The sequence below is a fragment of the Leuresthes tenuis genome, unplaced genomic scaffold (genome assembly GCF_036924035.1).
Source record: "Leuresthes tenuis unplaced genomic scaffold, fLeuTen1.0.hap1 SCAF_6, whole genome shotgun sequence".
In the NCBI taxonomy this organism is placed as follows: domain Eukaryota; kingdom Metazoa; phylum Chordata; class Actinopteri; order Atheriniformes; family Atherinopsidae; genus Leuresthes; species Leuresthes tenuis.
In genome coordinates this window covers 36,661,288-36,684,632 of record NW_027325360.1, presented here as the reverse complement: position 1 = coordinate 36,684,632, position 23,345 = coordinate 36,661,288, and positions in this window count along the sequence as shown.

Below are 23,345 nucleotides of genomic sequence, written 5' to 3'. Positions count from 1 at the left end.
TCTGTCTTATGCAAAGAAAGAGGATCAATCGTATATTGATCTTTACTATATGTTCATAGCCATACTCACCAGTGTGGAAAAGTTTACACAACAACCTCTGAAGGGTATGGACTCTTTCACAGTCCACAGTCAGAATAAATAGAGGAAATTCAAAACCATTTGTACACTACACAAGAATTACACTTCACAAAAAAAGAGCTGTCCGTGAGCTAAGCTCAAGCTGTGCTAGTTTTTGACACAGGGTAATGTCAGTGTCATTAAAAGCTTCTCCCTCATTGGATGACTGTGGTGTTAAAGAATTCCCTATCAGGAGGACAGAAAGCCAATGCTTTACACATACAGGGTCTCAGACCTGACTGTCTTAAAAAAAAAACAAAAAAAAACAAGAGCTACATCTCAGACTCTACAGGGCTCAGTTAGCATGTTAAATGTTAAAGTTCATGACAGTACAATTAGAAAAAGACTGAACAAGTATGGCTTGTTTGGAAGGCAGCACAGCTTAGGTTTGTAAAGCTGCATCTGAACAAAGCACAAGACTTCTGGAACAATGTCCTTTGGACAGACCAGAGCAAAGTGGAGATGTTTGGTCCTAATGCACAGCAGCACGTTTGGAGGAAACCAAACACAGCATATCAGCACAAACACCTCATACCAGCTGTCAAGCACGGTGGTGGAGGGCTGATGATTTGGGCACCTTGAGGTCATTGAGTCCACCATGAACTCCTCTGTATACCAAATTATTCTAGAGTCAAATGTGAGGCCATCTGTCCCACAGCTAAAGCTGGGCTGAAACTGAGTCATCAGCAGGACAAAGATCCCAAACACAGCAGCAAATCTACAACAGAATGTCTGAAAAAGACAAATCAAGGTGTCGCAATGGTCCAATCTAGCACATGTTCACAAATTTTGAGCACCACTGTAGGTGAGCTTCATCTAGGTTTCTGGTTGAACACATGCAGGCTTACAGTCAAGCCTCATTGAGTCACTTTCTGAAACTAAGCTTCCCTAATTAAATTATTTCCACCTGTGCTTTTCCAATTACTTCAGAGGTTCTTTTTGGCCTTTATTAGATACAGGAATAGGAATAAAAAAGATGAGATTCCTCACTTAGTTCTTGACTTTCAAACTATGTTTAAGAAACACTCTTGATTGTAAATGTCTCAGCAGCTGCCTCACAACCATAAGGTACTTTGCAAAAAACTAAAACATTATAAAGGGAATCACATATTTTTTAGCAAATGGGACAATACAGATAGCTTTTCAGCATTCAACATAATATGTCCTCCTTTTACAAAAGAGCGGAGCCCTGTTTGGTAATGCACTGAATAGAGAAATGCTTATGCGTGACATGAAGGAAGGCATAATTTGAAGTCTAAAGAAAGAGACAGCCCATTTTTCACTGGCCCCGAATTGGAGACTGACATGCCAATTATCCAAGCATAGAGACCTTATAATGACGAACAATGTTTCTCTTATGGCAGCTGTATTAAGTTATGGATCTGTCAGTAGCAGTGAAACACATGCTGTCTGAGCTTCAATTAGCCAAGTTTTGACTCCTGAAACTGAAAGAAATCTCTTTGTTCTGAGGCAGCACATAAGAAATTTAACATTTAAAAATGCAAAATAAAGGTGTAAAGGTAACATCCATTAAATACAATAGATATTGGCCTTAATGGTCTTGCTCGTCATCTGCCTGTCATCAAAAGACTGCCAACAGACTCTCAAGGCAGGCACGGTGTATGAAGTGGGATGACGTGGCGCTGCTCTTGTGGCGACATGCGGCAGGTGTTTGTTGCTTTGCAACTCTCGTGTTTTTGTCTGTTTTATGTCTGTTTTACGCGTATGATCTGAAACCCGTACATTTAGTGACTTGTTTCAAAAGAGTTCCTGCCGTAATGGAGATTTTCTACCTTTTATTTGCATTGTTTATTGTAACTTTACCTGGTGTTACTAGTACCCAAACAATCATGTACACAAAGGAGGCTCTCAAGGGATTAAGATGGAGCTACCTTGTTGCAGAGATCCTTCACATACTTGGTTGGACAAAAACCTTATGAAGGATTTATCTTTTGAAACTCAGGAGAACTTTGGAAAGCTGCGCTGTCGGAAAACGAGGAAGGAGAAGCGGCGTGCGCCAGCGCATCAGGAGGCTTCAGAATAAGAACACGTATTCCTTTGCCATCTATTATTACGGCAAATGTCCAGTCTCTGGGAAATAAGACTGACGAACTACAGACAAATGTTCTTCACCTACGGGAATTCAGGGATGCATGTGCCTTGGTGTTTAATGAGACATGGCTCTCTGATTCGGACTGTGACTCTTCCCTGGAAATTAGCGGCTTTGGTGTTCCCGTGCGTTTGGATTGGGACAGTGAAGTGACGCGTAAAACTCAAGGAGGAGTATGCTTGTGCATAAATCGCAGATGGTGCAGTCAAGTAACTGTGCGTAAGCGGCTGTGCTTACTGATATTGAGCTTTTGTCTGTGTCACTGAGGCCGTTCTACCTTCCAAGGGAATTTCCTCAAATATTCGTCACAGTTGTTTACATCCACCCCAAAGCTGACGTCAGATCTGCTACCGACACAGTCTTTAAAGTGACGCGCGATCTGCAATCTGTTTCTCCTGATGCTCCTAATTTTATTTTAGGTGATTTCAACGATTGCAATCTCAAGATATCACTAAACAATTTCTATCAGTACGTCACCTGTCCAACAAGGCTTTAGATCTATGTTATAGATCTATTAACGGGGCGTACAAATCCGAGGCAGGACCTCCTCTGGGCTGTTCAGATCACAACACTGTTCACCTCCTTCCTACGTATAGATCTGTGCTGAGCAGAGAAAAGGTGTGCATAAAGCAGGTGAAAGTCTGGAGCAACGACAGATTGATTGCACAGACTGGTCTTTATTTCAGGAGGACTGCTCTAATATTGATGAAGTTACTGATGTTGTGTGTAGCTACATCACATTTTGCAGAGACTCTGTGATTCCTTCTGAGATTGTAAAGGTTTTTCCTAATAACAAACCATGGCTCTCAAAAGAAATTAGGGGACTTATTCACAAAAGGAAAACTGCTTTTAATGAAGGGGATATCCTTGCAGAAAGGAGATTAAAGAATGAAGTGAGGTCTGAAATCAGGAATGCAAAACTAAGGTATAAGGATAAAATTGAGGCAGAGCTGAGCAGTAATAATCTAAAGAAAGCCTGGAATGGTATGAAAACAATGACAGGACTACAGAGGAGGGGGAATGACAAAATTTCTTTGGATGATTTTACTTCAAACAAAGATTTAGCCGATAACTTCAACAGTTTTTACCTTCGATTTAGAAATCAGGGTTTTACTCCACAGACAGGTTTTTGTATTTAATGACACATTGCCCATGTCTCCATTTTCTATTGATGAGGCTGATGTGGCAAATCTCTTTAAGAAAACTACGGCTAAGAGCCCCGGACCTGACAATATCTGTGGCAGAGTACTAAAAACGTGCAGATCAGTTGAGCAGCATTTTCCATTACATTTTTTCACTGTCTCTTGAGCTGCATAAAGTACCCAAGCTTTGGAAACATTCAGTTATTGTTCCAATTGCAAAGAGTGGCTCATCAAAACGGAAATTCTATTGCATGTTGAACAACATCTTGATCCATTGCAGTTTGCATACAGAGCTGATAGAGGTGTAGAGGATGCAGTTGTTGCTTTCTGCACCTTTCGTTCACGCATCTGGAGGGGCAGAAGACACATGCCAGACTCTTATTCATAGACTTCTCCTCAGCATTCAACACTATCCAACCATTTCTGCTTGCTGATAGGCTCCTCCATTATTTTAAACTTGATCCTAACCTGATTAGTTGGATAACTGACTTTTTAACAAACAGGTCACAGTGTGTGAGAGGTGACAGGGTTTTTTCCAATGTGCTCTCCTCTTCCACTGGCTCTCAAGGTTGCTGCTTGTCACCCCTCCTCTTTATTTTGTACACTAACGAGTGCAGCTTCAGTAACAGTTAAAGTTTGCTGATGACACGGTTACAGTTAGTCTTCTTCAGGGGGGTGAGCAGGACCATGGGCCTGCTGTAGATGACTTTGTAGCTTGGTGTGATGAGTCTTCTCTTGAGCTAAATGTGTTGAAAACCAAAGACATGGTTATTGATTTTAGGAAGTCTACCTCTTTTCCACCACCAACTATTATCAAAGGTGCTGATGTTGAGATGGTAGAGAGCTATAAATATCTTGGTGTGGTCCTTGATAATAAACTGTGTTTCCAATCCCATGTCGATGTTCCCTCCAAAAAGTTTCAGCAAAGATTGTTCTTTTTAAGGAAAATGAGAACCTTCCATGTTTCCTCTGAGATGATGACTCTCTTTTACAGAAGTTTTATTGAATCTATTTTAACCTTTTGTATTGTTGCATGGTTTGGAAACCTCTAGCAAGAATCGTCTTGATTGTCTTGTTAAAACTGCTGGAAAAATCTCAGGAAGTCAGCAGGTCGGTACCATGTCCATTTATACCAGACAGGTCCTGAGGAAGGCTAATGCTATTCTGCATTGTCCTAATCATCCACTTCTAAACAAGTTTGAGCTTTTGCCCGCAGGCCGTCATTTTAGGGCTCCTGTAAGGAGGACTAACAGACTTCAGGTTTGATTCATTCCTACTGAAATGTATTTACTTAATGGCAAGTAGCCCCTGGATTGTTTATGTTGCTTTGCACTGCTATTGCTTATTTGCACATTTATGCACTTGCACTTTTCATAACTCTTGCTTATAGTTCCCATTTTTGGTAGGAGCTCTGGACTGAACATTTGCAAGCTTTAGTACGTGTGTATGGTGCTTCTTATATTGTGTTGTTTTTATTATGACTTTTATTACTGACTTTTAGACTTTTAATTGGGTTTTATTCATATTGCCAGTATTATCGTTGTGTACCTTGTCTTTTGTGTGCTCCTGCTGCAACACTAATTTCCCTTCAAGGGACAATAAAGAGAAATTGAATTGAATTGAATTGAATTGTGTTTGGCATTTACCCAAAAGTCACTTTTAACATGCTGTTATTGAGTTCGATTCAGGAGGACAAAACATACCAGGTTGTGGTCTGGACACAAAATCCGTGAAATGGATTATTGGACAGGGTCACAATTCCTGAATATCTCAGCAGACAAATTGCTATATATCTATAATTCAACAGCTTCTTTTTTTTTGCTTGGACCCAACAAACATTTTCCTTCACCAGACTGACGTAGGAACGGGAAACCCCGCATAAAACCCCACAATCACTGTTCCTACTTTAAAGGCTGAAATAAATCTTAATTATGGGAAGGCACACATCACAGTGATGAACACTAATAGAAAATTATGTTGGCTATGTAAGGGCAAGTTTTTTTTCATGGTAAAAAAAAAATACAAAAATCATGCTTTTCTGCAAAGGCAACAGATGTTTGTCTTGAAATTACTCCTGTTTAACTAATAAATCTATCCTTTCTATTCTAACCAAGGTTTGATGGATATGGTGAACAAAATTAATCTGTTCTCAGTTAAAAAAAAATGCAGCAAATGTCAATATAGTTTCGAGGAAAGTTGAGTTTAATTTACTGCTTTGAGTTTATGCAACTCGAAAATATTTTCTTTTATAGCTGAAAGTCAGTTTAAAGTCACCTATATTTGTATTTATTTATTTTTCATGTTATTTTTATTGTTATTCGTTCAGTTTTTAGTACCTTAGATACTTAGTTTAGTTTAGTTAAAATCATTATCTTTATAGGATCTCTTATGTATAATTTGTATAATTTGGGATGGGGCTCCCCCCAGTGTCACACGAGAGCAGTGTTAAAGCAAAACACAAGCATTCTAATGTAGTCTAATTCATTGTTTGGATCATAAGGAAATTGGCTAGTTCTGTATCCCTCTGCATAACCTGATCTTAATATTTTCCCTCCCAGTGATAACAAGGATTATACTATTATTATATTACATTACACATTTTATTATAATTATTATATTTTGTGTGATCATGCATGGAGACAAAACAGTGAGTAGTGAGTGATTTTACTGTGAAAACACAGCACTGCTCAGCAGAAAACTGCTCTTAGGTCTGTAAATATCACTGAGGACAAAAATGTTAAAATGCCAGTCAGCTTAAATGACTTGTACTTTACAAGATGAGTACTTTTACCACAATGTTGATAATATTTGATTTTAAAACGTTTTTTTCTGGCTGTCAAAACTGTAATTCCAACCAGACAGGGGCTCTGAGTATCTTAAATCAACATTTAAAAATGAATCAAACTGCCTGACCTCAGGTCTGGTCTCTGGATACCAGCATCTCTTTTATCCTGGCCAGGGAAGGATGAGGTGAGATGCTGTTGGACATTTACACCAATATTCAATTCTCCGTTTGGCAGCTTAGGAGGTTGCCTATCCCTCATTCGCTCCATGCCTGAGTGCCAAGACAAACATGCAGTTGCCTGGCACTCCTCCATCTCTGCGGGCATGACTGGCATACGACCGGCAACCCACCACAGCGTTCCCTGTGAGAGCACGGAAGTACGTGTTCAGAGTGGACCTCATTTTCTTTCCCAGCTGAAAGTTAGGCCTGTGCCTTCCGCTGTTCTGGAATCTTATTATTTAATGGAAACAGCCTGACTGTGATTGCAGTAGTGAGAAGGGATGGTTTTGATTAAAATACTATCACATGAGGTGATGAGGAGTGAGCTGCGATATTCACTCCTCTCCTTCTTTTCTGTCTTCCTCTTCTTTTTGTTATTCATATTAGTCAAATTAAGATGATTCAAACTTACGCTAACACATGAGCACAAATCAATGTTTGAGTTTCCTGAAACTGAAAGTGATGCATTTTTAAAAAATATTATTGCCAAAATTCCGAAAAGCACCTTAAAGATAAATACATTTGAAACTGCAGACACCAGATACTACAAGGGTTCTTTTCTAGTTGTATTTCACCTGTTAGATTTTTTATTTTTAATTATATAAGTTTCTAATTGTGAAGCTGCTTTTAAAGGGAACTCCGGTATTTTTAAACCTAGACCTTATTTCTGGCATGAAATACGTTCATCTACTCACGAGAACAGTTTGGCGAAAGTCGGCGTCCTTCGAAAGCTATTTAGAAAACTCGCGATCTGCATATATATCCATATAACTGAGTTAATGGGGCATGGATGATGCAGCCTCTAAATAAGGCATTATCTGTCTTTATTTCACCAATATTTTAAGAAGAATGAATGAATGAATGTGTACTATAGCTCTGTTAGCACTTAGCTATTGTTACGTGGCTACTTGCAGCTACAGGAGAACTAACGGAGGGAATTCTACACAGGCACTCTACTGGGACCACTTCATCGACAAGTATCGCTGCAGCACAGCTCATTCACTCCGGTAAGAACGTCCGTCTTACTCAAAGTTGTCTTTCACTTCTCAAAATCTGATAAATATCCTGCCATGTTGCACAAAACTAGCAGTAGCAAACTCTGTGTGAAGTTAGCCGACTGTCACAGAGAAAGGAGTAAATAAACTGTGCTCTAGGGGGTGTGTGTGGATGAAGTGGTCCCAGTAGAGTGCCTGTGTAGAAATCCCTCCGTTAGCGCTCCTATAGCCGCAAGTATCCACATAACAGCAGCTATGAGCTAACAGAGCTATAGCACACGTTCATTCATTCATTCTTCTTAAAGTATTGGTGAAATAAAGACAGATAATGCCTTATTCAGAGGCTGCACCGTCCCTGCCCCATTAACTCTTTTATATGGGTATAGCCATTCGGGAGTTTTCTAAATAGCTTTCAAAGGACGCCGACTTTCACCAAACTGTTCTTGGTGAGCAGATAAACGTATTTCATGCCAGAAATAAGGTCAAGGTTTAAAAAACAAACAAAACGGAGTTCTCCTTTAATAACATAGACATAGTGTACTGTTTGAATATTTCCTGAAAAAAAAGTTGAATCTGTTAATTTACTTGAATCTTTAACTGAAAGCAAGTAGCAAGAACTGATTTTCAGTGTCTTTCAGTGTCACTAACTTCATTGTCTTTAGAAAATGTAAATAAATTTTAAATTTGGTATAGATCTGTCGGCTATTGAAAATGTATGGAGCTTCACAAAAAGTAAAGTCAGAAAACAACAACCAAAGACTGTTGTGATGTTGAAATTTTGTATCCAGCAACAATGGACAATTCCTGTTAAAAAAAAAAGCTACAACAATTATCATCAAGTATCATCAGCTCTAAAACCACTAAGAAGTGCAAGTAAAAGGGCGGCTGATCTATAAATGGTTATATTCTCTGGATACAATTAAGTTCAGATCTTTTGACTTGTATTTGTTCATTTAAGGCTCAAATGAATGAACAAATCATTGATTTTAGTTTGGGTTTTGGAAAATTTCCAAACTATTCTGGGAGAGGGTTTGTAGGATCTGAATGTTCGATTTCTCTTCGTCATGATTTCTAGCACAATATACACAAATAGTCAGTTATTGGAAAAGTCTTTGGAGCACATCACACCTGCATGTAACATCACAGAGACTATACAGTGGGCCACATGTTTTTATGGCATTCCAATAAATGTAAAACTCAAGAGTGGATTTAAATCATCTTCCTGCAGGTGATACCAAACTGCCTCACGATGGTGCTGTTCTCTAACATTGCTGTAGACCCTGCTGGCTGTTGGATCTCACATGCAAATGTACTATATACAACATTCCTTAAATCTCTGATTGTATCATACTGTTAATGTACCTGAAGGGAAACAAAATCACACAACCACTGAAGTACAAAAAGATGAGTGAGGGTAAGTGGAGACACCATGCTCAGAGTCCCAGGCCTCCAAGTGATTGATGGCAGGTTTAGCTGTGGACAATTGATCGGACAGCAGTGCTGTTCCATCCCCTGCCAACTGTATTGTCCCCAGAGAGTCACCGATCCACCATAACAACAAGCTATTCTGCTAGTTGAAGTGTTAATCATCAGCCTTATAGTTCATGCTCATCACGACTGAATCTCATGAAGTTTATTTCAGAGGGCTTTGGAAAGAAAATCACAGACATAAAACTAGATTATTTTAGTCTCTGCTTTTAGGATGCTAACAAGTTCAGCTTTAGTGGGCACTATAATGAATGCTTTTTAAGATTTTATCAGAACACATAAAACATGTTGCTGTTTACCATGGTTTTGTACATATGTATCTTTAACAAACAAATGAGATGTCATTACAAGCCCTGACAAAATAATAATAAATAATAATAACTTTAACTTGCATAGCACCTTTCAAAGGACCCAAGGTCACTCATAAACAAGGAAAAAAAAACATAAACAAAGAACACTGTCACAGGCCAACAAACAAAAGCTAGTAATGGGACATTTAGTATGTTATAGTTTGTAAAAATGTATATATTTTTATGTATTTATCAGAAAGTACTGTCTTTGTATAGCTCCACTGTCTTCAGTAACTATACAAATGATGCATTTTATTATAAGTGAATAATACCAGGTTAACTCGAGGTCATAATGTTCCCATAGACAGCCAGCAAACTAATGATCATTTCTATAATCAATGTAACTCACTGTATGATATTAATCATATCAGTGCTGGACAAAGCTGTTGCTGGAAATCAGATCTTTAGTCGTAGTTGCAGCCTGGTTTGTGGGTGAGCGATGGTGAGCTAAGGTGATACGCTGAAGCCAGAGTAAAGGCTGTGAAAGCTGCTGTCTTCTCTGGCTCATAGTAGCTCGTCCACTGAAAAAGCTTAATCAAAAGAATTGAAGGTCCATGATGCTGATAAGCATTGAAAAGTCCTCTGTCAGAGCTGAGAACTGGGTTGGGTGGGGGTGGTAGTGTTCCTTTTCTGCCTCTGTTATCTTCCTTTGAGGTTATAATGAAGACTGACTGTGTATTCTGCTGCCTGGCATTGTTTTGCTCCCTCTTCCTTTACTCTGACAAAGACAGGGAGTTTTTATTCTCTTTCTGTATATATATTTTTCTCTGTCTGGCAAGGTGAAACCAAGTGCAAGGTGACAGCCCGGGGATCATTTCAAGCAGATGTGACCCACAATATCCTATAGCAGCAGCTGCAATGCCACTGGCATGATAGCGATAGCAAACTACACAACAAGTAAGGAAAGACAAGTTGCCAACTGAACACTAAGGTCCCACATGCAGGTAAAATCGTGTAATGAGCTACCATTGGAGCTACCATTTGTCTCTGTAACAGAGAGAACTGAACATTAAACAAGTTCTGTTTTATTTATTGGTATAAATTCCTGTGATGACACGGCAATTTCTGAATAGAGTGTACTGGACAAAGCCATGTTCCATGTACTGAGGCAGTAGGTCCTGGTTTGAGTCAGAGTCCATGGCTCTTTCATTCCTACTCTCTCCCTGCCTTCCTGTCCAGCGACTGCTGAATAGAACAAACTTGTCCCAGGCAAGACTGGCAATGGGTAGACACTCAAACTGGATATGGACAGGGACTACTGAGCAAATCTCAGTCATTAGGAAGATGCCAATTGAAATTAAAGCCAAAGCTATTTGCTAATTGTGAATAAAGGGATTTCACAGCTTAGAAAACTGGAGGCGATAGACAGTTCAAACTGGGGCTAGCTAACATAATTTTGGCCACTTCTTGTTTCATGAAGTTTGAAAAACTGGCCAAATAGAGGCCAAATAATAAACCATAATGTAGAAATATGTAAATTGGTCCCACTAAAAGCTAACCACGTCTGTTCTTGTAACAACTTTTAATATGATGTTTTCCTTTAATATACCTTATAGAAACAAAAACGAAAAAAAAACATATTTATGTTACGACTTACTAGTATAAGAGAAAAGACTAATGTGGAGACTTAAGATTTCCGAAGGCTTATTAATCATGGTGCAGTTTGTACATATAACCTTAACAAAATAAATAAATTAGATTTTGCAAAGAAGTTTAAACAGCTTGTTTTCAAAATTGTGAATGAAGTGATCTTTGGCAACATGGAAAAGTAGAGGTGACAGAAAAGCAAAACACATTCACCCATAGCATGTTAACCCAGGTTCAAATATGGTATGAGCTCTTAAAAAACTCTTTGTTTGTTGTGATCGGATAAAATGGTGCTTCTGTTAAAACAATACAGGCAATAAACTGAAGGATTTTCTGGTTAGCCTCCCACAATGACTGGAAATTACTGACATTTCTCACAATGGCTATAATGAGAAGTCATGTCTCGGGATATAGAGTGATTGTCCACCAAATGGAAGGTCAGTTAACTTTGTTTGTGGAGGCTTGCTGTCTCTACCATTTACTCACAGGCTTAAACCACAGTATATATGGTTCCAACAAAAAGCCTACTCTTCAGGATCGGAGATAAAGAAAATGCATAATAGTCTTAGATTAAAAATGGAATAACATTTATGTAGCAATAATACATTTAAAGTCATTCTTAATTTTTATAGTATCAAAACCAGAATAGATAAAGCTTGAGTCTTCAACAGCATCCTCTACGGAACACCATTCAAAACTTTTCAAAACCTCTGCATGTCTGCTCATCCACACCCACACTCGTGATCACATCACTCCTGTACTCCAGAACCTCCACTGGCTCCCAGTTCCACAGCGTATTCAGTTCAAAATCCTCTTCCTTAAACACAAAGGCCTCCATAACCAGGCCCTGTCCTACCTTACTGACTTGCTTCTTCGCCATAATCCATCCCACAGCCTCCGTTCATCTGACGCTAACCTCCTTACTCCATCATTTAGAACCAAGCACTGTTGAAAACCACCCGATAACGAGCCAGGCTCCTTTAGTCAGTGCGGAGCCACCTAGCGTAGCTAGCTCTGTTAGTCGTCCCCGAGCAGATCCCGAGCAGCCGGGACTTAAGAGTGGCTGGGTGACTGTCAGGAAGAGGAGTCATAGTCCTAAAGTCAAGCCCGTGGTTCACCATCAACCTGTCCACGTTTCTAATTGATTTTCCCCACTCAGCGACACACCCGCTGAGGACAAAACCCTGGTAATTGGCAAATCTATAGTCAGAAACGTGGCATTCGCGACACCAGCGACCATAGTCAAATGTATTCCAGGGGCCAGAGCGGGCGACATAGAATCCTATTTAAAACTGCTGGCTAAGGATAAACGTAAATACATTAAAATAGTTATTCACGTCGACGGTAATGACACCCGGTTACGCCAATCGGAGGTCACTAAAATTAATGTTGCATCGGTGTGTAATTTTGCCAAAACAATGTCGGACTCCGTAGTTTTCTCTGGACCCCTGCCAAATCTGACCAGTCATGACATGTTTAGCCGCATGTCCTCATTCAATCGCTGGTTGTCTAGATGGTGTCCAGCAAACAACGTGGGCTACATAGATAACTGGCAATCTTTCTGGAGAAAACCTGGTCTGATGAGGAGAGACGGCATCCATCCCACTTTGGAAGGAGCGGCTCTCATTTCTAGAAATATGGACGAATTTATTAGTCATCCAAAAACATGACGACCCAGGGTTGAGACCAGGATGCAGAGTTGTAGTCTTACACACTTCTCTGCGGCTTCCCACCTGATGCTGCCCCCCAATCAAAAAACTTTATGTAACCCCTCCCTTCACTTGTCCCTTTAAGGCAGTGTTAAAATATGAAAATGAGGGTCAACTTAAACTAGACTCGATGAGGAGACTGCTGATTACCTGACTAATTTTTTATTTAGACCTGTAATGTCTACCCCAAATAACACGCAACAACAGACTGAAGGTTGTATATTATAATAAAGATCCTTCACATGATCATTTAAAAAAAAAAAAGATAAAGTCAAGTGAATACTGCATAGAAAATATTACAGTACCTTGTGCATTAGTGCTCAAATCTGGATTCACCATACAGTTGTGTTTAAATAAATTTTCTTAGTTATTTGGACCACAATTGAACCAAAAATATATAATGAAAATAACAAAAACCTCTGAGATCTCAGGTATTTAAAAGTGAATTTTCTCAAAAGTTCAAATGAATGGAAAAAAAATAGGCCTAAATAAATAAAATTAAATTAGACGAGTGTACTCAAAGTCCTACCACCCTCTTTAACATCGAATGTCCAACAGCGAGCACCGTGATGGGGACGAAGCTGAAGATAACCGAACCAGGAACCAGGTTGGAGATGGATATGGATGACAATAGAGGGACCGAGGACTGACGACCCAGGTGAAGTAACTCTGTGAAGGTTGTCTTCCAGAAGCAGCTAACATATCGCGAGCTTGGCAGCTAACACTGGAACATCATTAGCAAGTTAAATGTGAAATTGACGCTTATGTAACGGAGTTGAGGTGTAGTGTGATTCCACTTGTTATAAAACAAAAAGACTCATCACACAACACAAACATATTCGTCCTATGGTATTTGAATGCAGCACCCCTGTGGGGTAGGGTCGTGCATCCCGGGGGAGAGCAGCAGTCGGACCTTGCTGTATCCCTGGTAGGTGCACGAGTGTGAGCTCCACGTTTTATATGCTAGTGCGCATGTTGTTAGCTAACTTGCACTTTCTTTTCATTTGACTTTTTCAGATGTTTATTGTGTGTGAGGGAACTGCGACTGATTGTGTTAATCTCCTACCAGGTACATTACATGTGTTAAGTTATTCGGTTTATTTTAGTGCTAAATGAGCAGTCGGACCTTGCTGTATCCCTGATGTTTATTAATATTCATCTACATGAATATTAAAGTCACCCACTACAATGACTTTATCTGTACTCAGCACTAACTGGGATAAAAACTCTGAGAATTCAGACAGAAACTCAGAATAAGGGCCAGGTGGACGATACACAACAACAAACACAAGAGGTTTTTGTGATTTCCACTTTGGGTGGGAAAAACTGAGAATCAGAGATTCAAAAGAGCTAAAACTAATCTTGGGTCTAGGACTGATTTATAACCCTGATCTGAAGATAGCTGCCACTCCTCCTCCTCTGTCTGTGGTTGGAGGAACGTGAACATTTAAATAGTCAGAGGGAGTTGATTCATTAATGCTAACATGATCCTCCTTCTGCAGCCAGGTTTCTGTAAGACAAAATATATCAATATGATGATCACAGATCAAATCATTCACTGAAAGAGACTTCCAAAGGAGAGATCTAATATTCAGCAAAACACATTTAATGGCCTCTCCGTATCAACACTGATGGTAGTAGCACCAACTGATCCCGAGTGTAAACAATAGCCCCGCCACAACGTTGATCCTGGACAGAGACGCGGTCGGGAATAATTGACCAGAGAATGAGGCCCACGGACAAAAAACAGGAAAAAAAATTCCCAAACATAGTTGGCTCGGTTAGCTCAGCCACTTACTGGGAAAAACTGACAATAGTAAACAATAAATAAGAGAAAAGACAGCTAATGTGCGAAAAGGGAGAGAGCAACTGTTGCTGGCTACATCTCTACACGGTGCCGGAAGAAGAACATGAATGATAACCTCTAAACCTGTGAACGCAAAAAAAACTCTCAAAGACCAATCTTCTTGAGTAGAATGCAATTTCATCAGCTATTAGAGCTTCCTTAAATTTGTCTCTTCCACTCAGTCTCACAGCCAAAAGGGATTAATTTTTCATGGACATGAAAATGGATGTACAGAGAAACGGATCTTGTGGACAAACCTTGCAAGCCTCAAAGGTTTGGGGGCTCATGTGATTGGTTTGATCCCCTGAGAAAACAACTTCAGTTATTGCACTATTTACTATCAATGTTACAGGACAAAAAAACAAAACAACAAATGACGGGCAGTAAAAACTATTGAATATTTTAAAATATTTCTTTGATTTCTAACTCTTCCTTAGCCCCCAGCCCTCTTTCCTTCTGATTACTATTTGATAAAAGCAGGTTTAAAAGATTTAACTATGAATATTTCTAAATAAACTTAAACTATTGACATAAAATTATATCTGATAAAAAAGAAACTAAAAAAATACAAAATACACGACACAATGACAGAAATTTTCTTTCAGAAATTGTTGATTTATTTCAGGCTGCTCTCACCCACAGTGCGTATGAAAACGTACGAAAAGTTATGCACAGATTTTCGTGCATAATCCTACGAATATCCGTCAACACAAGCTTTTATTCACAGAGGAAAATAAACATTTTAAAATAGTTTCGACATTATAATACATTGTTGAAAGCGAAAATTTTGCTTTTTATGTTTACAGTCTTCCTTCAGGGAATGTATGCAAGCTTTAGTTTGTTAGTTATTAATCTGTAAAGTTTATTTTTGTTTCAAACGTTGCTATGGTGGTTTCTAAGGACGTTACTATCGCTGTAGCTTCTGTAAACGTCACGTCAATCACCTTAGGCAAACGTTTGTTTTAATTTGCTTTTATTCCGGCTTCGCTGCTAAAACATGCTATAAATAAATATATACGCAGGCAACGGAGAAATAAATTTGTTTTGGATGAACAGCAGCGCACCCTGAAAGATCAATGCCCGCTGACATCTCCTGCATCAAATCAGAGCGCCGAGGCGAATGGAGACAGCCGGAATAATTATATTTACAGGAGGATGTATTCATGGACAGCTAATATATAAACAAATAAAATAAAGACAGGTTTTATTTGTCATTCTTATGTGTCAGGTAAAAACGAAATTGTGTTTCAAACATCCACCTGTTTGAATTTTTTTTTAATTTACTGCAAGATCAAAATGTTAAAAAACACTGTAAGTGTACGGAAATCCCTTCATCATCTTCACATCATCACTTATAAACAACATTTGTAACATTTGTAATAAACAAAAGCTATGTATGCAAACGTTAAAACTATATATTCAGATACGTATTGGCACTCCAATATACAGAAGTCTTGGTCATCTCAGACCATTCTGTCAGCCTGGGGGAAGGGATGCAGTAGGTATAACTGTTCATATTAGGTCATTAGAAAATATAATATGAAACTCACTGTAAATTATGGGGAAAACCAAGTCTAAACTGGTCCAAATTTAAAAGTCTGACAGTGTATTAAGCAGATGTCAATATTTTGAACACATGTGGCCACTAACTACCCCTTAAAACATGTTTTTTCATCCAGCTTGGACTTAATAAGGGTCTGAGAAAATACACCTTTTTATCGTATAAAGAAATATGAAATACTCTACCTCCTCACTGTCCTAATAGTTTTTTCACAGTCCCTTATCACTTTCTTTTCCCATCCCACTCATAATTTGAGTTAATATTGTGGGTGCAGGCTACGAGCTGTGGGCCATCCTCATTATCGACAGTATAGAATACCAGAACCCATGTATATATTCTGCATTGTATATTCTGCTATATTTAGCCGAATGGCAGATCAGCACTTTATTTCCTACTCTCAATTTCACAGGAACTTGACCACTATAATCAACACCCTTCAAAACAGCACAGACAAAAAGCCGAGGTTTCCATTGAACACAGTACTTCTGCAGATGAAAACATCACGGTCTGTGACTCCAAAATCACTCAAGAAGAAAGTCAACTCTCACTCAGGTTGCTATAGGGCTTAAATGTGTTTGAATTGAGGGGAAATTAACTGAAAACTGCAGCTCTGTCAAAAGGCTATAAATCAGTGCAATGAACTAAGGTGACCTGAATAGCCTTTGCAATACAGGGCATGCCGAAACCAATAACAGTAAATGGTAATCAACGTTTCACCATGTTGGCTTTTCACACATTGCATACTTTCAGTTATTCAGATGGCATAAAGCATGTGTGGATGCCTGTCCGAAGCTTTGTAGCGTATGCACAAATCTGTGCCTTCATTGCACTCACTAAATAACTGGCTTATAGCAAATTTGTTAGCACCGTGCATCATGACACAAGTTCATAGACATTTAGTTTTTGCATGTTACAGAGCTGTGTAGGACTAAAAAGATGTAGTGACATGCTCAAGGCCATTTCAGCAGACTGGCTGAATATTGGCTGTCAGTAAGGAGTGATTCTCCTCAGCCTCCACCAGGTATTTTACCATGTCACAGGATGAGTGTCAGAAGTTTAAATGAATTAGTTTTTATGATGGCTCATAATAGCCGGATAATGTTAAGTTTTCTCCCCCTGTGTGAGCTCACAGGATTTGTGGAAGGAATGATGAATTTGCAAAGAGAACCTACCACCAGATGTATGAGCTCATAAAGTGCTGCTGGTAGCTGATCTAGCATGTATTGCCTAATAAATCACCCTGCTTGTCTCGGGCCCTAGTGGAACGCAGGCTCCACAGATGCTGCGTAGCTGCCAACAAGATAATCCAGACTCAGAGCAGGAAATGACAATTTCCAACTGAAAAGTGGGAATAACTCCTTTAATTAATTTTGTATGATGCAAAGTTTCAGAAGACACTCACTTTTCACTCACGTTACCGTGTTGTAAATTAGATTTAATTTTCATGCATTTTACTTTCTTTTATTTTACTACATGTTCATGTTTTGGTATTCATTGTCGAGCACTTTAATATTGCCATCTGAGAAATGTGCTACATTAATAAAATGTACTTACTGACCCACTTCAGATGGCAAAAGCCACAAATCTATTAGCACCTGCAGACCGTACCCATCTAAAAGCTCATCAGTCAGCCACAAATGTATACTTCTCAGCCAAGTTTGTTATTGTTTGTTTTGCACACAGCATCCAGCGTTGCCATATCATCTCATAATTGCATTGTGTGTGTATAATTACCTATTGTGCTGCGATGATGCAGCACAATTCCAATCAAGTGCTCAACAATGGAGCACTCAACCGTGTCTAGTCCTTTTTGTCTGTGTACTATATCTGTCCTGTAACCATCAGAGTGTGTACAGAATATAAATAAGAAAGTCTGCATTATTTAGAGGGTGAGCGACAGACAAGAGGCTAAAGACGGACAGAGAGAGAAGGTCAGTCGTGACCTGTGTGATCAGCTGGGTTGTTATAGTCAGACATGGGTTGGTAAAGTGTTAACTTGCTATTCTGACAGCTTACATACCTCATTTGAGATCTTGGAACAAACCTGAACACAAACTTAAAAAGACGAGACATTACAGGTGAAAATGGTCCCCAACGACTTCTGAAGACTTTTGGAAAGTAACACACAGAATCCAGCTGAATAAATACACTTCACACTGATGCAGTCGTTGACTTTGCAGCAGTCAACTTCAGTTTCTGAATGACTTGGCAAAGAAGTCCAGTGAGAGGGCAGAAATTACACTTTTATTTACATTTAATTAGATACCCGATCTGTCCCTAACCTAAACCACAGCTGAAGTAAAAACTGCTGTGAATTATGAGATCAGTGAGCCCACTGTCCACCCCAAGCACCTCCTGCCCACCCGGTATCCTTCATAAAGCTTTTCCTCTGGTTTAAATCCAGCCAGTGATTGTGTTGATGCAAAAACATAACAGGTAAACAATCACAGGTGTAGCTGCTTACTGTTTGTTCACACAGTATTCCTTTCACTGTAGAGTAATGCTGCTTTCGATGAACCTTGGAAATGGGAAGTCACAAGTTAAGATCAAGTAATTTTCGACCTGCAATCAATATGAAAAAAAAAAAAAGTTTAATGTGTCAGCTGCCTTTTTGGAAACCTTACCGAGTTACTAAATAGGATATCTGACATTGCAAGGTTTTATTTACAAATACTGTGGTCTATCATAGAACGGAAGAATAAATTGGTAATAAAACTCAATTTAGCAATAATGCAACAGCTGTTATGCACAATTTGAGTTAACTACAGTTTCTTCACACCCATTTGCTGTGTCTAGCTAGTGTCTACACAACCTCTGCCCAAAGACTGCTGCCCATAAACTTCCTGAACAGAACAAAACTCCTCCGGTCTAAATGCCCTTATACAATATGTGGTTTGTTGATTCCATAGAACATGATGCATAGTGCTGTATCTTCAAAAAGTGCCAAAAAAAAGAGTCTCTTGTTTTTTAAGTTTAGTTTCACTTAATCTTTGGAAAAGTTTAGGCCCTAAAACTCTGTGTTAGAAAAAGACCATGGCTTGTCCTAAAGTACATAATTTTGCAAGCTTTATGTCAGTCACGAGGGTATTGAGAACTGATACTAAACTGCTACCCATTCCAGATTAGTCTGCACTGAAGTATCGACAAGTTAAAAGACAAATGATACCACTACCTGTATTTATGTTATGTGAACTCATTCTAATAGTCTGCTAATGATGAGGAAGCCGTCAGCATCAGATGATAATGTTCCACATATCAGGGTGTTAACATTCTGCTCTCCAATCGAAGCCAAACTCGCTGAAATGTGGACCCACTCAACCTAATGTAATCTTAATGCAGCAAAATGCATCAAAAAATGTTGCATGTTAGAAAGTTAGCTCATGAAATGCTGCTACGACTATAGGGCAGTCTCCTGGCTCCACTGCTGTGTGAGGCGTAAACATTCTTACATCCAGCAATAAACATGTCAACATAACACCAGCTGATGTTTAAAAAATATGTCTTCAGTTGCTTATTCAGGACACCACAATAAGCACTTATTGTCACGATTTAGGGGCGGTGGAGGCGAAGGAACAGGACCCAAATGCAGACACGGACAGGAGCCAGAGATAAACTCAAAGGGTTTATTGTAGAAAAATAAAAATCACAGCAGTGCTGAAAAAAAACTTGAAACTAAAGAACTAGAAAATGCCCTGGAAAACTAATGAAACTAAACTATGCAAAACTCAGAAGGAAAACCTGGAAACACGGAAAAACATGAGACTATAGAAACTGACAAGGTATAGATGGCGAGGATCTGACCAAGACTGAGAAGAAAACAGGACACTAAATATTGAGGAGAGGATGATTACTGATAGACAACACCTGGGGAGAATTAGCACGGGAGATGGGAGTGGAACTGAGAGAAACAGGAAATGACAAGTGAAAGCTAAACAGGCTAGAAACTAGAAAACCAGAATACAGAACTAAACCAGAAAAAATACAAAAACAACAAGGATCGTGACACTTAATGTTCCTTAATATTCCAGCTGATAGAATGAGTCAGCTTTCTTCTCCAGCTTTGACAACAAAAGCAGAATTTAGATATCAAAACCCAAACGTTGACTGGCCGAGGATGGACTTCATGCCCGTTTAACTGATCCTAGATCTGTTTGGCTGTGTGATTATACAACAGTTATAACCCACGTATTTTTATTTTTACCATAAAAATTGTTTGAAGCTGCCACAGGAGATGACACAGCAGAACATTGTCAGATTTAAGGTTTGAAGCTCAAAAACTGAAATAGATTCAGATTAACAGATAAAGTGCAAAGTGTAGTCACTGACACATGGAGTATGGCGCATATACCGGATGTCCTGCTCAGATACAACAGCAGAGCAGTGTATACCACCACCTTGATCACTGGTTGATACAAAGACAACAAGGATTTTGTGATGTCAACAAAACAAGATAGATCCAAATTAAAAGATAAAGTCACAGATCTGCTGAATATGTTTCATTCAAGGCTGTAAACTGACCAACAGTTTATTATTGGGATGTTTTCTTTGAAAGCACATTCCTCTTAAGGATAAACGGCAGAATAAACCGTGATCATTCTAACAGATCCACTCTATTTTGAGATGATTCCCACTCCAACCTGCAGATATTTCCCCTCCATTAAAGACATTTGCTCCTCTCTTGCAGTTCGTCCTCACGTCTAGTCTGCCATAGGAAAGCCTATATCTTCTTTCAAATTTACACACATTAAGGTATGTTTCAGTAGGCAATTACAAAAAAGAAACATTAAAGACTGACATTTCATTTCATTACATTTTGCTTCAGATTAGAGAGTAATGTCTAAAAAAAGTTTGGAAAAGTTACCTCAATAAGCAATAACAGAATACCAGTATTGATAAAATCCTAATGACACCACTCCCTAATTTCATGGTATTTACATGTTCTGCTGGTATAATTTTGTTCTGCTGGGACAGAAGTGCTTTTTATCTTTCTGTCACATCATGTTAGGAATCACTATCCGTCTTGATACTTCCATTTAATACTCATTTGTTCAGCAACAAAAAGGTCTTGTTTTTTAATGACACTCAGTTTGATGAATCAGCAGTGGTCATTTTTCCTGCCCCTCTATTGGGTTGTTATGGCTCTTATGTGTGCTGATTACATAGAAAGTCACACCCTCCAGACCCACCCTCAAGGTTCCCAGAGACCAGGCGATCCTTACAGGAGTTTGTCTTTGTTTCCTCTTCGTAGACAGATGGAGGATGAAAGATGAATGACTTTACAAATCGGACATTTTTGAGATTGTGAAAGTGGTGAAAAAGAGAGGTGTGTTTGGTGGTGATAAATGACATTATGACATAAATTAATTGTGTTTTTTAAAACTAAACATCTTTTAGATGCTCACAAGATTCCCATTATTATATTTTCATGTATAATGTTGCATTTTTTTCTTTTTTTTGCAGTATACCTTCAAAGAAGCATACCCAATAGATTGTAATAATTTTCATGTAATCTATCAGTTTAAAAGTACAGACAAAAAGTAGAAAATTTGTGCTGTTACCAGTCCAAGTACCATTTTGCCAAAATATAACTTGTAGTCACATGGTGTAGAAAACCAGACCTTTGCTCTTCCAACACAGACACAGACAGTGTCAGTATAAAAAGACTATTTGGACTTTTTGTCTTCACTTTGCTGATCAAATGTTGGGCAGTAAAGTTAAAATAGCTGAAACACTTATTTTTCTATTATATCTAGTGTATGCTGAATATTTAACCACTCTTTGGCAACTTGTACAGTATGTTTTGTTGATATTTTGAAATAAGAAGTAAAATGAACCTCTTGCTGGTACATATCTCAAATTATTTGTGTAATAACATACAAAGAAAACAATGATAATACAGTAATTACAGTTTAGGTGCCATCCTACTGTAAAATCGCAGAGCTTATTAACTAATCAGCCTCTACAACCTGGACTCAAAGCCTTGGGGAAAATAAATAATCTAAAACTTCTTTCATTTCGAAGGTTTTACAAATTAGAATGAGGTAAAAATGAACATTTGGGGAAAACCAGACCCAGCATACACCTCATGCCAACTGTCAAGCACGTGGTGGTCCGACAGCTACAGTTCGGCTGAAACTGGGTCATCAACAGGACAATGATCCCAAACACAGCAGCAGATCTACACAGCAAAAACTAATTCAGGAGACTTTTAGTCATTACTTAAATATATATATATTGTTGTGAATTAAAAAAATAAAGTTCAGAAATACAGTTAGAGTTTTTACTTCTAATTGTTATTTTATTGAGCTCAGGTGACACACAACTTATGCCTATTGATCCAATATACAATCATGACTTGTCTGAGTTTAAAATGATCAGTTAATCAAAACATAATTTAATTTTAAGTTCTGTTGATGTAAGATACAACTTGATGACGTGAAACAGCCCACAGTTTCTCACTCCAGCTCTCCTGCTCACACGGACAAGTCTAGCGCGAGCGAGCATATTTCAAGTGTTTTGGTGAATGGTAAGTAATTTTATGCTTAATTACACATATTTGCATTCGTTCAAGATTCTGTTGGTCATAGCCTACTGTAAGACAAAATGTGCATTCCCACTGTAGGAACCTTTTGCAGTTCCTATAACCTTTTCAGGAACTAGGCCGTTTTTTCGTGCATTCGGACATACAGGAACTCAGGACCACGGCCCTCAGCTCCTGGAACCATTTTAGCTCCTTCTCCGAGGAAGGGTCTTTTCTGGGTTCCATAGAACACATATGATGTAGATGTTTGGTGGCTGGTAGCTCCGCCCCTTGTCTGAAACATTTCCTCATACGACACGGACACAACCGGCGCCTGTTTAATAAGTTAAACTTAGACGTCGTTTCCTTTGTCTGCTCTCCTTCTTTCCTTCATGAAAGGAAGAAGTATCACCTGCTGCTGGATTCTTCGTCTCCTGACTCTCGCTGTGCGCTCTTCCAGCCTCCATCTTAGACGCCTGATGTGATCGTCCATGATTAATATCACCGTTATGCAGACCATGAACACGGTGGCCTCCTCGCTCTCCATGTTAGCTTCTTGGTGCTGTTGTTTTGTTTTCTTCTCTCTTTACTTTTCGTAGGTTTTGTTGTGAGTATGGCGCGACAGTAACATGTCACTGTCACAGACGGTTGCATCACATCAGTCCCTGTCGAGGTCCCCGACTCATGTGCGAATGCAAAATGAAACAGTTCCCCTGGGGAAGGGCAGGTCTTAGAACTAAATTCGAGGTGGACAGTTCTTAGAACTGCGTTCTTAGAACTCTCTGTCCGAATGCGCCTTATGAGTTCTAATATAGAAGCTAGCCAAGCTAAGTTGCTATCACTGCAGTGAATGCTGTTTGATAGTGAAGCAGTGATGGCACAGTAGGGCTGTCGATCTTCCCCCCAAATTGAATTC